The sequence below is a fragment of the Tachypleus tridentatus genome, chromosome 13 (assembly GCF_004210375.1).
Source record: "Tachypleus tridentatus isolate NWPU-2018 chromosome 13, ASM421037v1, whole genome shotgun sequence".
Taxonomy (NCBI): Eukaryota; Metazoa; Arthropoda; class Merostomata; order Xiphosura; family Limulidae; genus Tachypleus; species Tachypleus tridentatus.
The window spans coordinates 7876580-7889142 of record NC_134837.1 but is presented as its reverse complement, the minus strand read 5'-3'; the positions used below and the strand labels follow the sequence as shown (position 1 = coordinate 7889142).

At 33.4% G+C, this 12563-nt stretch overlaps 1 protein-coding gene across 2 annotated transcripts in view; it reads left to right on the top strand.

The window, feature by feature from the left end:
* The first annotated feature begins 253 nt into the window (after positions 1–253).
* The window catches only part of LOC143237089 (leucine-rich repeat and fibronectin type III domain-containing protein 1-like protein), a 31455-nt gene continuing 19145 nt past the window's right edge, over positions 254–12563 (top strand). Inside the window, exon 1 of one of the 2 annotated variants that reach the window (XM_076475948.1) lies at positions 254–373. The gene's annotated coding sequence lies outside the window, so the exon portion shown is untranslated. The remainder of the gene's footprint in view (positions 374–12563) is intronic. The other variant, XM_076475951.1, reaches the window with a different exon arrangement.

The following is a 12563-nucleotide window of genomic DNA, read 5'->3' as shown; positions in this document are numbered from 1 at the left end:
CTTTTCCTGTAATATTTTGTCTGTTCCACCAATGGAGAGGATATATTTCTTCTATACTGTTTTTTACTATTCTGAATGTAATTAAGAGTATGTTGCATGAGAAACGTTACCTTCCGTAGAAGGTCTGATATATGATGCTTGCAATTTTCCTTTTAAATAACGCCTACTTTGTGCGTGGGTGGTTGCTTTAGAAATCAATTCCTAACCACTAGGGGACGCTGTGAACAGTAAAACATTCTTATAAGAATGACACTAAATAGCAAATGGCCAGATTCACAAAGGTCAAGCCGACGACTGTTTTCCACAAGTTTCTTACCATAACAAAGGAGTTTGTCAAGTGAGCCTGTTCTTTTCCACAAAACATCACGTTTTGGTAAGGACTTTGAAAGTTTTCTATTGTTGGTAGCAGACCCAACTTCCTTCTTTTTTGCTAATGCTTAAAGCTAACATCTTAAATAGTTCTTACGTTACAGTTTCTTTAAAATCATTAATAAAAAAAAAATAAAGAGAGACGAAGAAGAGATTTCATTGTATATCTGTTGTTCAGCTTTGTTATAAAATGAGTTTTTGTTGATAGGCTGATAGAAACCTTCAATTCTCTTATTCCAAACAAGATATTTTAATGTTAAAATACTGTGTGTTACCTCTAAGAACAACGTATAAACAAATTCTCGTGATATTTTAATAGAAATTTTTCAAATGAAGTCGCACACATTTCAGATCTCAACAAAATAATTACACGAACATTATAAAACAACAACAAACAATGTCTTATAGATAGTTTAGGCAAAGTACCTGTATTGAGTTGACTATGAAGTTGACTATGACTATTGCATCTTAGAGAAACATTTATAGAAATAGGTTTATTTTATATTTTTACCAGGATAAGTATTCAGTTATTGAAGAAGAACTTGTAATACTCAGGTTAGTCTGGTAGTTCTTCACAACTGGGGTGTAAGATTATTTCATATGATATAGTTAGTCGGCTGAGTTTTCATCTCATGAGCCCTTTGGTTAATCACGTGGTTTTATTTTCTTGACTATTTACCATATGAGCATAAAAAAAGAGAAGGGAGAGTTGTGAAGTTAAAGAGCTATCGTGAAAACAGTCTTATGGACGTGAGAAACAGTTGGACTTTGGGTCATAAAGGAATAGGATGAAGATGAACAAAGAAAAAATAAATAAAAATCAAATTTAAAATGTAAATAATAACCATTCTTATAGATTTATTATAGGATATATTGTTAGATACGACCGTTTTTAGGGGAGCTGATATTTAAGGATCCAATGTACAACAGAACTGCTTACGGGAGAAACCGGAGTATCTTTGAGAAATTCACTTTAACGAAACGAATGCTGAAACACCTGCTTGATTTGTACCCATCTGTAAGGCAAAACATTAAAATTTGTTATTGTTAATGATTTCATTTTAGTTATCTGTGTTTTGTGGTTTCGTTTATTTGCAGATTTTAAGCTGTTATTAGTTTGTGAGGTGCGCTAGTGTTTTTATGAAGGATAGAGGTTAATTCATTTCTGTTTTCTTCTTTACGGTAATAGTTTCTGGCTAGCATAGTTAGTTCTTCTTTTGGTAGCGGAATGTTACTTATTATGCGAAAGTCAATGATCATGGTGAAAGTAAGAGCCTTAGGTCGAATCTTAAAACTGTATATAGATGTTAGCTGCTCATTCCACAATCAGCTCAATAACTACAAAATACAGAGAAAGACGGACACACCTAAAAATTTTGCTCGTTGTTTTACGTTAAACCCTAACATCCCCTGTAGAACGTGCTTTTTAGCACTACTTTAAATGTATGTAGAAATGCATTTATATAAATTTCGAATGTTACGAACAATAAAATTGAAGTAAAACAATTGTGCTAAACTCAAATCTATTGGCATGTCCAGAGTAACATATCGTTCGTTTTATATATATATATTAGTATTCTTCTTGGTGTAAGAAAGGACTTATTGGAACCCCAGACCGAAGAGTTCTGTGAAAGTTAGTTATATGGCTCGTCATTCTTTTTATATGTTTGTTTGGAAAAGTCACTTATTGCTTATTTAGATTAAAATTAGTTGAAATGGTGAAAATTTAATTCATTCCTCAAACACGTATATAGCAATTTAGGCAGCTTTATAAGTACAATAACTTTACTTTGTTTGGTAATACTGAGAAATATTAATTAAAAGCGGTTATAAATGAGCAAATTTTATGAACACTATTATGGTTCATTACGATCACTACTATTAAGCATTACTGTATATAATAGTTGATAATGTTAGATTTGTTAGTGCTCTCCAGTGGTATAGCTGTAGGTCTGTGAATTTATAATAAGACTAAAGAACTAGATTCTGATATTCCTGATGAGCACAGCACAAATAGTATATTGCATAGATTTGGACTTATCTACAAAAAAACAACGCAAAATCATTATCAAATAAAAGCAAAACTATTTTGAGGTCTGCAAACAGAAATCGATAAATAATTAATAGTAGTGTGTATGTTGAAAAAGTGTTATTAACTTTTTATTACTTTTTGTTCATCATTTATAGGACTTTCTTCCTTTTGAAACGCAACCTATTTTTAAATAATACTTTAGTTCGTGTTTACTCTGAACTCTGTTTTATTTTACAGCTTTTTTGTCTCGTATGCTTGTTTGTTTTGAATTTCACGCAAAGTTACACGAAAGCTACCTGTGCTATCTGTCCCTAATTTAGCAGTGTAGAACTAGAAGGAAGGCAGCTGATTCATCACTACCCACCGCCAACTCTTGAGCTATTTTTTTAGCAACAAATCTTGTGATTGACTGTAACGTTATAACGCCGGCACGGCTGAAAGGAACGAGCATGTTTGGTGTGACGGAGATTCGAACCCGCGAGAATCAGGTGTAAGTCGAGCGTTTTGACCACCTGGCTATGCCAGGCTCCTCTTTGTGTTTTATGTAAGATTGATTTTGTTATCTTTGTTTTTTTTTTTACAAATCGCTGCCTTCAAGTTCTACAGTTGATTTTTTGACTGAAGCATTTCACGTGATTGAGTAACTCACAGTAAATGCTCAAGAGTTAACTCATGGGTGATGCACAAGATTCGTGAACAGCATTTGTGAGTCACTTAAAAGTTGCTCATAATGTCAGATTTTAAAGAAGGCATCAGTTGAAAATCAAGTTTGTATTTATGCTGTTATATAAAACACTAACATATCGGCTTTAACAAATGGTGATTCAAAACTCAGTTTAGTAATGCATATATATTTTGTCCAAAAACAATGAAATATGCCCTACGCTAGTACAGCGGTAAGTCTATAGATTTACAACGGTAAAATCAGGGTTTCGATTCCCATTAGTGGTCCAGCAGATAGCCCGCTGTGGCTTTTCTATAAGACAAAAACACACACACACATACACAAAATGAAATAACACTGTGAAATTAGGTATTTAAGTTTAACAACTCAAGGATGAAATTTTAGTGCGTATTTATTAATTGTCACATGAAAACAAAAAGTGGAGTAAATGTGTTTGGCTTTATTCAATAGGTAGAAATAGGAAACAATTCAGATAAAAGTGGGTGAGCTTAAATATCAGTTAAAACTGGTTAAGAATGCTTGTAATATGATCATGAAAACCAAACATCTAATCAGTTAAAACTGGTTAAGGAATGCTTGTAATATGATCATGAAACCAAACATCTAATCAGTTAAAACTGGTTAAGGAATGCTTGTAATATGATCATGAAAACCAAACATCTAATCAGTTAAAACTGGTTAAGGAATGCTTGTAATATGATCATGAAAACCAAACATCTAATCAGTTAAAGCTGGTTAAGGGATGCTTGTAATATGATCATGAAAACCAAACATCTAATCAGTTAAAACTGGTTAAGGAATGCTTGTAATATGATCATGAAAACCAAACACCTAATCAGTTAAAGTTGGTTAGGGATGCCCGTAACATGATCATGAAAACCAGACATCTAACCGGTTAAAGCTGGTTAAGGGATGCCTGTAATATTATCATGTAAGCCAGACATCTAACAATCTGGAAAATAGTTTAATAATATCTTTCTTATTATAATATTTATTTAAATCTAATAAGTTAGGTGGATTTCAAATTCAAGAAACAATTTGAAAAGTTCAGACATCGTGCTTTATATGATAGTAAACAAGTTATACACTTTTGTTTCTAAATCTAGGAGTCAGAGTTCCTTAACAGAAAATTGTTATTAAATCTCTACAATACTTAACGAGTACTGTATTTATTCTTTCAATACACTGAAGGTACCTGCTAAGATTACATTACTTTTTGTTTCAGTGGTGACATATTTAACTATGTAGTAACAAACTCGTTCTTCCAAAGCCAGTGCGTGGAAGAGTATAGTTATTAAAAGATCTGAATGCGACTAGCAAGTTGTTTCAGCATAATTGTTCTTAAATGTAAGGACAAAGTTCATATGGAGTTAGTATAATACTAAGGATGTAAGCAATTAAATAGCAGCATACTAACATATTTCAACTGCTAAGGAAAAGTTTGATGGAATCGGTAATCTACTTTAATTATAATTAGTAATTAAAGGGTAAACAGAAGAAAACAAATTATTTATTGTCATAATTTCATTCAAACATTAGGGGAGAAAAATGGACTGTAAATGCAACAATAGCATAATTAACTAATATTAAATAAATAAAACAATAAAGTTCTTTAAAATTAATATCTGGTTGTATCAATTTGGGAAGTAATTAAAATATTTATTTGAATTAGTATAAAAACTAAAGTTTCTGCCAGACGGCCTGGCATGGCTAAGTGGGTTAAGGCATTCGACTCATAATATGAGTGTCACGGGTTCCAATCCCCGTCACACCAAACATGCTCGCCCTTTCGGCCTATTCGTTGGTAAAGAGTAGCCCAAGAGTTGGCGGTGGGTAGTAATGACTAGCTGCCTTCCCTCTAGTCTTACACTACAAAATTAGGGACGGCTAGCGCAGATAGCTCTCGTGGAGCTTTGGCTGAAATTCAAAAAACAAAATCTTTTGCCAGACAAATATGTTACGCCATTTTATGGATAAACTACATGAGAAACTATTTATTCAGATGTTGTTGATATTTCGTACATAACATATCAACTCAAAATATGATTCATTGTTACATACTATTTAATATCTGTAAATTGTGATTTATATATGTTTTTAATAAGGATGCATTGGCCAAAGATATAGGCTAATTGACAACATTACGTGATCAACAAAGTTTTAAATTTGAATCACATCATTACTGGGAACTTTTTGTATTTTAAAAGTTTAGTTTATTGATTTTTCTAAGTGGTTTGTTTTCTTTGACTGGAATTAAGCACAAAGCTACACAATTAACTACCTGTACACTACCAAAAAAGGGTATCGAATCTTGGTTTTTAGCAGTGTGAGTCCGCAGACATACCGCTATGCCACTGGATGCTCTTTCTAGGTTGATCAAGAGTTAAAAAAAAGAGCTACCTTGAAATTTAGTATTTTAAATATCATTTTCTCGTTGGCGCCCCGAGAACTTACTTAACTCTTTATCTTCCAGCACAATAAATTTACGAAATAAGATCTGTCTCACGTATCTGAAGGGACTTCAAAGAGATTTGTGCATGATAAAGTTTCTTTTTTCATGAATTATAATACTTTTCTACCTTATGATGACATATACAAAATTGGGTCTCGAATTTATATTACAAATCACCTGTCAAGTCAATCAAGATGACAAACAGTTAATACTAATTTTTTTTTAAAAAGTTCAAAACTGGGAGACAATAACTAACTATTCGCTTCTATTGTTTAAGATAAGTTGTAAACAAGAAGAAAATATAATTACTCATTTATATTATACTTCGTAAAGAATGAGTGATATTAACAAAGATACAAAACTCAGTTCCAGTTCGAAGAGATGAGTGATTATTACAAGATAAAAGTCAAGTTAGATAGAAGTAAGAGAGTTATTAAAAAATTAAGTATCATGTGTGGGTGATACAGATCTCCCACAGATTGTTACATTAAGTGGTTACAATTTTGAAGCAGTTTACAAACTTTAGATGTTTTGTTTTTTAATTTCGCACAAAGCTACACGAGGGCTATGTGTGCTAGCCGTCCCTAATTTAGCAGTGTAAGACTAGAGGGAAGGCAACTAGTCATCACCACTCATTGCCAATTCTTGGGCTACTCTTTTACCAACGAATACTGGGATTAATCGACACATTTAAAGCCCCACGGCTGAAAGGGCGAAAATGTTTGGTGCGACGGGGATTCCAGCCCACGATCCTCAGATTACGAGTCGAAGACCTTAATCCACCTGGCCATGCTGGGCTCAAACGTTTGATGCTAAGCTCACATAGTTCTAGAATTGATATCCTAATTTTATCTAAGTTTGGTTGTGGTTCTTAATAGAATAATTATCTATGTTTACCATTACTAAGTCATTCTCAGTATCTCGTCTACTTTCGAATTTTTGATCCAAACATTTTTTTATTTTATATTATTTTATGTTTCTATATAAATGCAACTCAATCTGAGAATCCACACCACACAGCTTTTTCCTAAATTCTGGATTATTTAAATTACAAAGCATCGCACACAATATTAAGACATTTTGTTGCATTTTACATTCCTTTATAACTTATCAACAGATAAACATATGTTTTCATTATATGTATTTTGACAGGTCATATAAAATAGACCATTTTAGAAATTTAGCTTATATATAAGAATTCACTATTAGGGATACTGATGTCCAGAGTTTGATTCCGTTTATGCAAAATAATATGTCGGATTTATACTTCTTTAACCAGGAATATGTGTCGATGATTGTTTAAGTTATTCAATTGAACCTTATCTTACAAACTGTAAACAATAATAATTCATGTTATTCGACCTAACCTTATCTTACAAACTGTAAACAATGATAGGCAAAGTTATTCAACTTAACTTTACCTTACAAACTGTAAACAATTACATGTCAAGTTATTCAACTTAATCTTATCTTACAAACTATAAACAATGTCATTATAAACAGTGCCATATGTTACAGAAGAAATAATTTCACTTTATATTTTGTTTTAATAATCTAGTAAATACCAGTTCTGTGTGTTTATTTCGTATTATACCAGAATACAAGAAAAAACACGAATAGCTCAGTTTGTTTTCCATATTATGTTGAAGTAATCTAATTCATTTTAACTGTTTAACAGTTATCGAATAATACTCGTACAACCCACCTATTGACACAAAGTGGGGAAATGTAATTTCACGGCAGAAGAACGTGAACTATGTTCCCTCAGTTCCACTGGTCGGCATACTAACCAGTAGGCCACTTCTTACACATCTAGATCAGATCACACTTCCTGTTGTTGTAGTCTCTATTTTGAACTAGTAAGGAACACACTTCTTGTTGCTGTAAGGTCTATTCTGAACTAGTGCATATTGTAATTCCTTTTGTTCTAGGTTTAAACAGGAATTAGCAAATATTGTGCTTTGATTTAGTGTGTAGTATCTATCTGAACTAGGACAGATTACACATTCTATACCATAGGCTTTAGTTGAAACTAGAACGATTTAAGTCTTTGCTATTGTAGGCGCAAACTAGGACTAAGATAGATGGTATTTTCGTTCATTGTATTCTCTAACTGAACTAATCAGATGATAGTTCCTATGTCTTAGGCTTTAGTGTGTTTGTTTTCTTATAGCAAAGCAACATCGGGCCATCTGCTGAGTCCACCGAGGGCAATCGAACTCCTGATTTTAACGCTGTAAATCAGTAGACTTACTGCTATACCATGGGGAGACTAGGCTTTAGTAAAACTAGAACAACTTATGGTTCTAAAGTTCTTAGACAAAAGTGAAAATGGAAGGTTCAGACTTTAGCGCACAGATTTTATAGATTAATTTACTTCCGGCCAAGAGACATTTTTGTTGATTTAATTTAATTTCATGATATGTATAATAACCAGTAGTGAATCCAGCAGAATAATCCAAGGGATCCAGATCCCCTCCTTTCTAATACAAAAACAAATTTGAATGAAACAGTAAAACATTAAAATAAAAACTAGAGATCCAAGTAATGAAAATATTTAACTGTTTAATGGGATACGTATGTTCGTATACTGTATTCAAAGAGATCTGGGCCATCTATAACGTGTTAAATGTTGAAGACAGACGTAAAATATCCTATCTTCCAAAATATTATGATCGATGTAAAACCCATTACAGAAAGAGCTCTTTTTATCGGTACAACTATCAAACATAACATTACACTTTCTAGCTTCACAATAAACTTTATATAACCTTATTCCATGGATAACTTCAATATACTGATTCTAACGATCGGTTAGGAAAAAATGTTCGCATAGATAGCAGAAAGTGTTGGTCATTCTGATTTTTATTGCTAACTTGAATAGAAGTAACCAGTAAAAAATCAGTTGAGAGTATCAATAAATTGAACTAAACTTTCAAATTTCAAAAATTCTTCAACTTTTCAGAGAGAGGCTAGTCCCACTTCAAAATCGTTTGGATATTTCACTTTCTAAATTCTGAATTTGAGCCCTGATAATTATATAATATAATAATAATATCGAAAATAATTTCAGCTCCTAAGGCTTAATTTAGATAAATTCTATTATTTCTTCCTTTAATGGTGTTTTTAATTTTCTGCCAAATAAAAGGTTGCACTGTTTTTTTTAATTGCATACTACTCTGGCCACCCGACCCGGCATGGCCAAGCGTGTTAAGGCGTGCGACTCGTAATCTGAGGGTCGCGGGTTCGCATCCCCATCGCGCCAAACATACTCGCCCTTTCAACCGTGGGGGCGTTACAATGTGATAGTCAATCCCACTATTCGTTGGTAAAAGAGTAGCCCAAGAGTTGGCGGTGGGTGGTGATGAATAGCTGCCTTCCCTCTAGTCTTACACTACTAAATTAGGGACGGCTAGCATAGATAGCCCTCGAGTAGCTTTGTGCGAAATTAAAAAAAACAAAAACAAAAATGGACACCCCCCCGCTAGTGCAGCGGTATGTCTTCGGATTTACAACGCTAAAATCAGGGGTTCGATTCTCCTCGGTGGGCTCAGTAGATAGCCCGATGTGGCTTCGCTATAAGAAAACACAAACTACTACCAGGTGGGCTAAGGCGTGTGACTCGTAATCTGAGGGTCGCGGGTTTGCATCCCTGTCGCACCAAACATGTTCGCCTTTTCAGCCGTGGGGGCGTTATAATGTGACGGTCAATCCCATTATTCGTTGGTAAAAGAGTAGCTCAAGAGTTGGCGGTCTTACACTGCAAAATTAGAGACGGCTAGCGCATATGGCTCTCGAGTAGCTTTGCGCGAAATTCAAAAAACAAACAAGCACACTACTCACATTAATTAAATTAACCCGCTGTATGTCTCTATCTACAGAGAAGCAGAAAGACATATATACATCCATCTGGTTTTCTAGTCATCAATTCTCGATCACGAAAACAATAAAATTGGTCATGGTTATTTGACCACTTAGCTGGATGAATACTTAGTAGTCCTATTGGAAAATAAGAAAAACGGGATTTTTAAAAAAAATGTTATTAATTACAAAGTTCCATTTTACACATCCAGTTAGGCCTAATTTGTTTTATTTTTATTAATTATTTATATTTCTTATTTATCTTTATATAATGAAGTAGTTGTAGCAGCGAAAATAGCTTAAAAACCGATAAACGATAAAAATATTCAAACGCAACTTGTATCCTGACCCTACACAGATACAGCGATATTTCTCCAAAGAAATTTTTTCAGGCTCATTTTCTATCACTAATTATACCTTGTTGGTATTATTTGAATAGTAAGATATTTATTAATAAACAAATTTTTCCGTCGTCTAAATAGTTCGTCGTCGCAAGAGTTGTAAGTTATAGTACTCACTAACTTTAACTATCCATACCTTATGTCGTTTTATATAAGAATATTCTTGTGGTTTTAAAACTACATAAAATTTCAGGGCCTGGCATGGCCTAGCGCGTTAAGGCGTACGCTTCGTAATCTGAGGGTCGCGGGTTCGCATCCCGGTCGCGCCAAACATGCTCGCCCTCCCAGCCGTGGGGGCGTTATTATGTGACGTTCAATCCCACTTTTCGTTGGTAAAAGAGTAGCCCAAGAATTGGCGGTGGGTGGTGATGATTAGCTGCCTTCCCTCCAGTCTTACGCTGCTAAATTAGGGACGGCTAGCACAGATAGCCCTCGAGTAGCTTTGTGCGAAATTCCAAAACAAACGTAAAATTTCAGTACATTTCTGTTTGCTCTTACGATCCATCATTTTCTTCCTGTTTCGACTGTCCCGGAATCACTTTTCTAGAATTCACATTTTATTTGTAATTCATATTAATCACTTTAATGATCTAATTCATAATATGATTGAAATGTGCCTCTACCTAATAAAAAGTAACATTTTCAGGAATGTTTTCTTCGTTCCAGCGCTTTTGATGTCCTGCTGCCGAGTTTGAGATAACACTACACATGCGCAGTTTGGTTGCAGCAACAAATCTTACTTTTATATGACGAATACTACTTCATCGTGAAGTAAAATGTCAGCGAGTTTTAGTTGTGGAATCGTGAACATCTGCACACAAACTTTATGTTGAGTTCCTCTGTAACTTCATTCTTCTCGTGGAAAGGACTTGTAATGTTGATATTCAGAATTCGGTTCCTGCCGTGGACGTAACGCAGATTTATGCAGTATTGCATAATATATATACATATTCAAAACAAAAATGTCACCTACAGAACAGGAAAGTAGAAACTAATAAATAGGACATGAACTTTTGAAAATATCTTAACAGATTGAAAGAGTATTGAGGACCAAAGGTTCAATCTACATTCGTAAGCCTAACGTGTGAAATATATTTATCATAAGATCCATAATTTCAAAATTTGAACTATTGTTCGTTATGAAAAATAACAGAATAATAGAAACATTAAAGTTTATCAATATGATAATTATCAAAATATATATATTTATATATATGCGCATAGTTAGCATATAATAATAACTCCTCAGTTCCAAGCATATTAATAATTATTACGCGAGAGAGAAAGAAGAAAGCGGAACCAATTCATGCTCAAAGAGATGGAATGCATGATTATTCGTAATATGGGGTTTAAGGGTTATGAGGTGTGGCTATGACGCCCACTGGTCTATAAAACAGCGCACGTACTATTTAGACACGTAAAAACCTTGAGGATACGTTTCAGTTTTAGTTGGTCTAGACGCGTTCAGAAACAAGTGACAGTAACGGAGTCGGCCTAGCTCAGTACTCTGGAGTTGTGTGGTCTGGACATATGTCTTTCAGCGAAAGCTGTGATTCCGCGAAACGAATAAGTGGTAATTCTCATGTTCCGTTTAGCATAAATACGAAGAACGTGAATAACAGCTAATACCACCACCCGAGTTCTTTGTTTTACTCTTATTAATGCGGATCCTTGTAAAAAGAAAAATAACTCACATGTTGAGTCATACAATATTTTTTTAGAACACACAAACTTGTTAAAACATTAACTTAACATAAAAATGTTTTCCAGATTAAGAAATAATTGTTCAGAAAAGATTCCTATCCATCTGAGCTTATTTTGTCTCATTTATGTCGTTTCCAATACTGATATTTAGTAAAAAAATTCCAAGGCAATGATACTGATACAATAAAACCTCCACTACAATTCTATTGATATAATAAAAAAACTCTAGTGTAGTACCACTGATATAATAAAAACTCTAGTGTAGTACCACTGATGTAATAAAAACTCTAGTGTAGTACCACTGATATAATAAAAACTCTAGTGTAGTACCACTGATGTAATAAAAACTCTAGTGTAGTACCACTGATATAATAAAAACTCTAGTGTAGTACCACTGATGTAATAAAAACTCTAGTGTAGTACCACTGATATAATAAAAACTCTAGTGTAGTACCACTGATGTAATAAAAACTCTAGTGTAGTACCACTGATATAATAAAAACTCTAGTGTAGTACCACTGATGTAATAAAACTCTAGTGTAGTACCACTGATATAATAAAACTCTATTGTAGTACCACTGATGTAATAAAAACTCTAGTGTAGTACCACTGATGTAATAAAAACTCTAGTGTAGTACTACCAATATAATAAAAACCCCAATGCAGTACTACTAATATAATAAATACTCTAGTGCAGTTATACTAATATAATAAATACTCCAGTGCAGTACTACTAATATAATAAATACTTCATGCAGTACTACTAATATAATAAATACTCCATGCAGTACTACTAATGTAATAAATACTTCATGCAGTACTACTAATATAATAAATACTTCATGCAGTACTACTAATATAATAAATACTCCATGCAGTACTACTAATGTAATAAATACTCCATGCAGTACTACTAATGTAATAAATACTCCATGCAGTACTACTAATATAATAAATAATTCATGCAGTACTACTAATACAATAAATACTTCATGCAGTACTACTAATGTAATAAATACTCCATGCAGTACTACTAATATAATAAATAATTCATGCAGT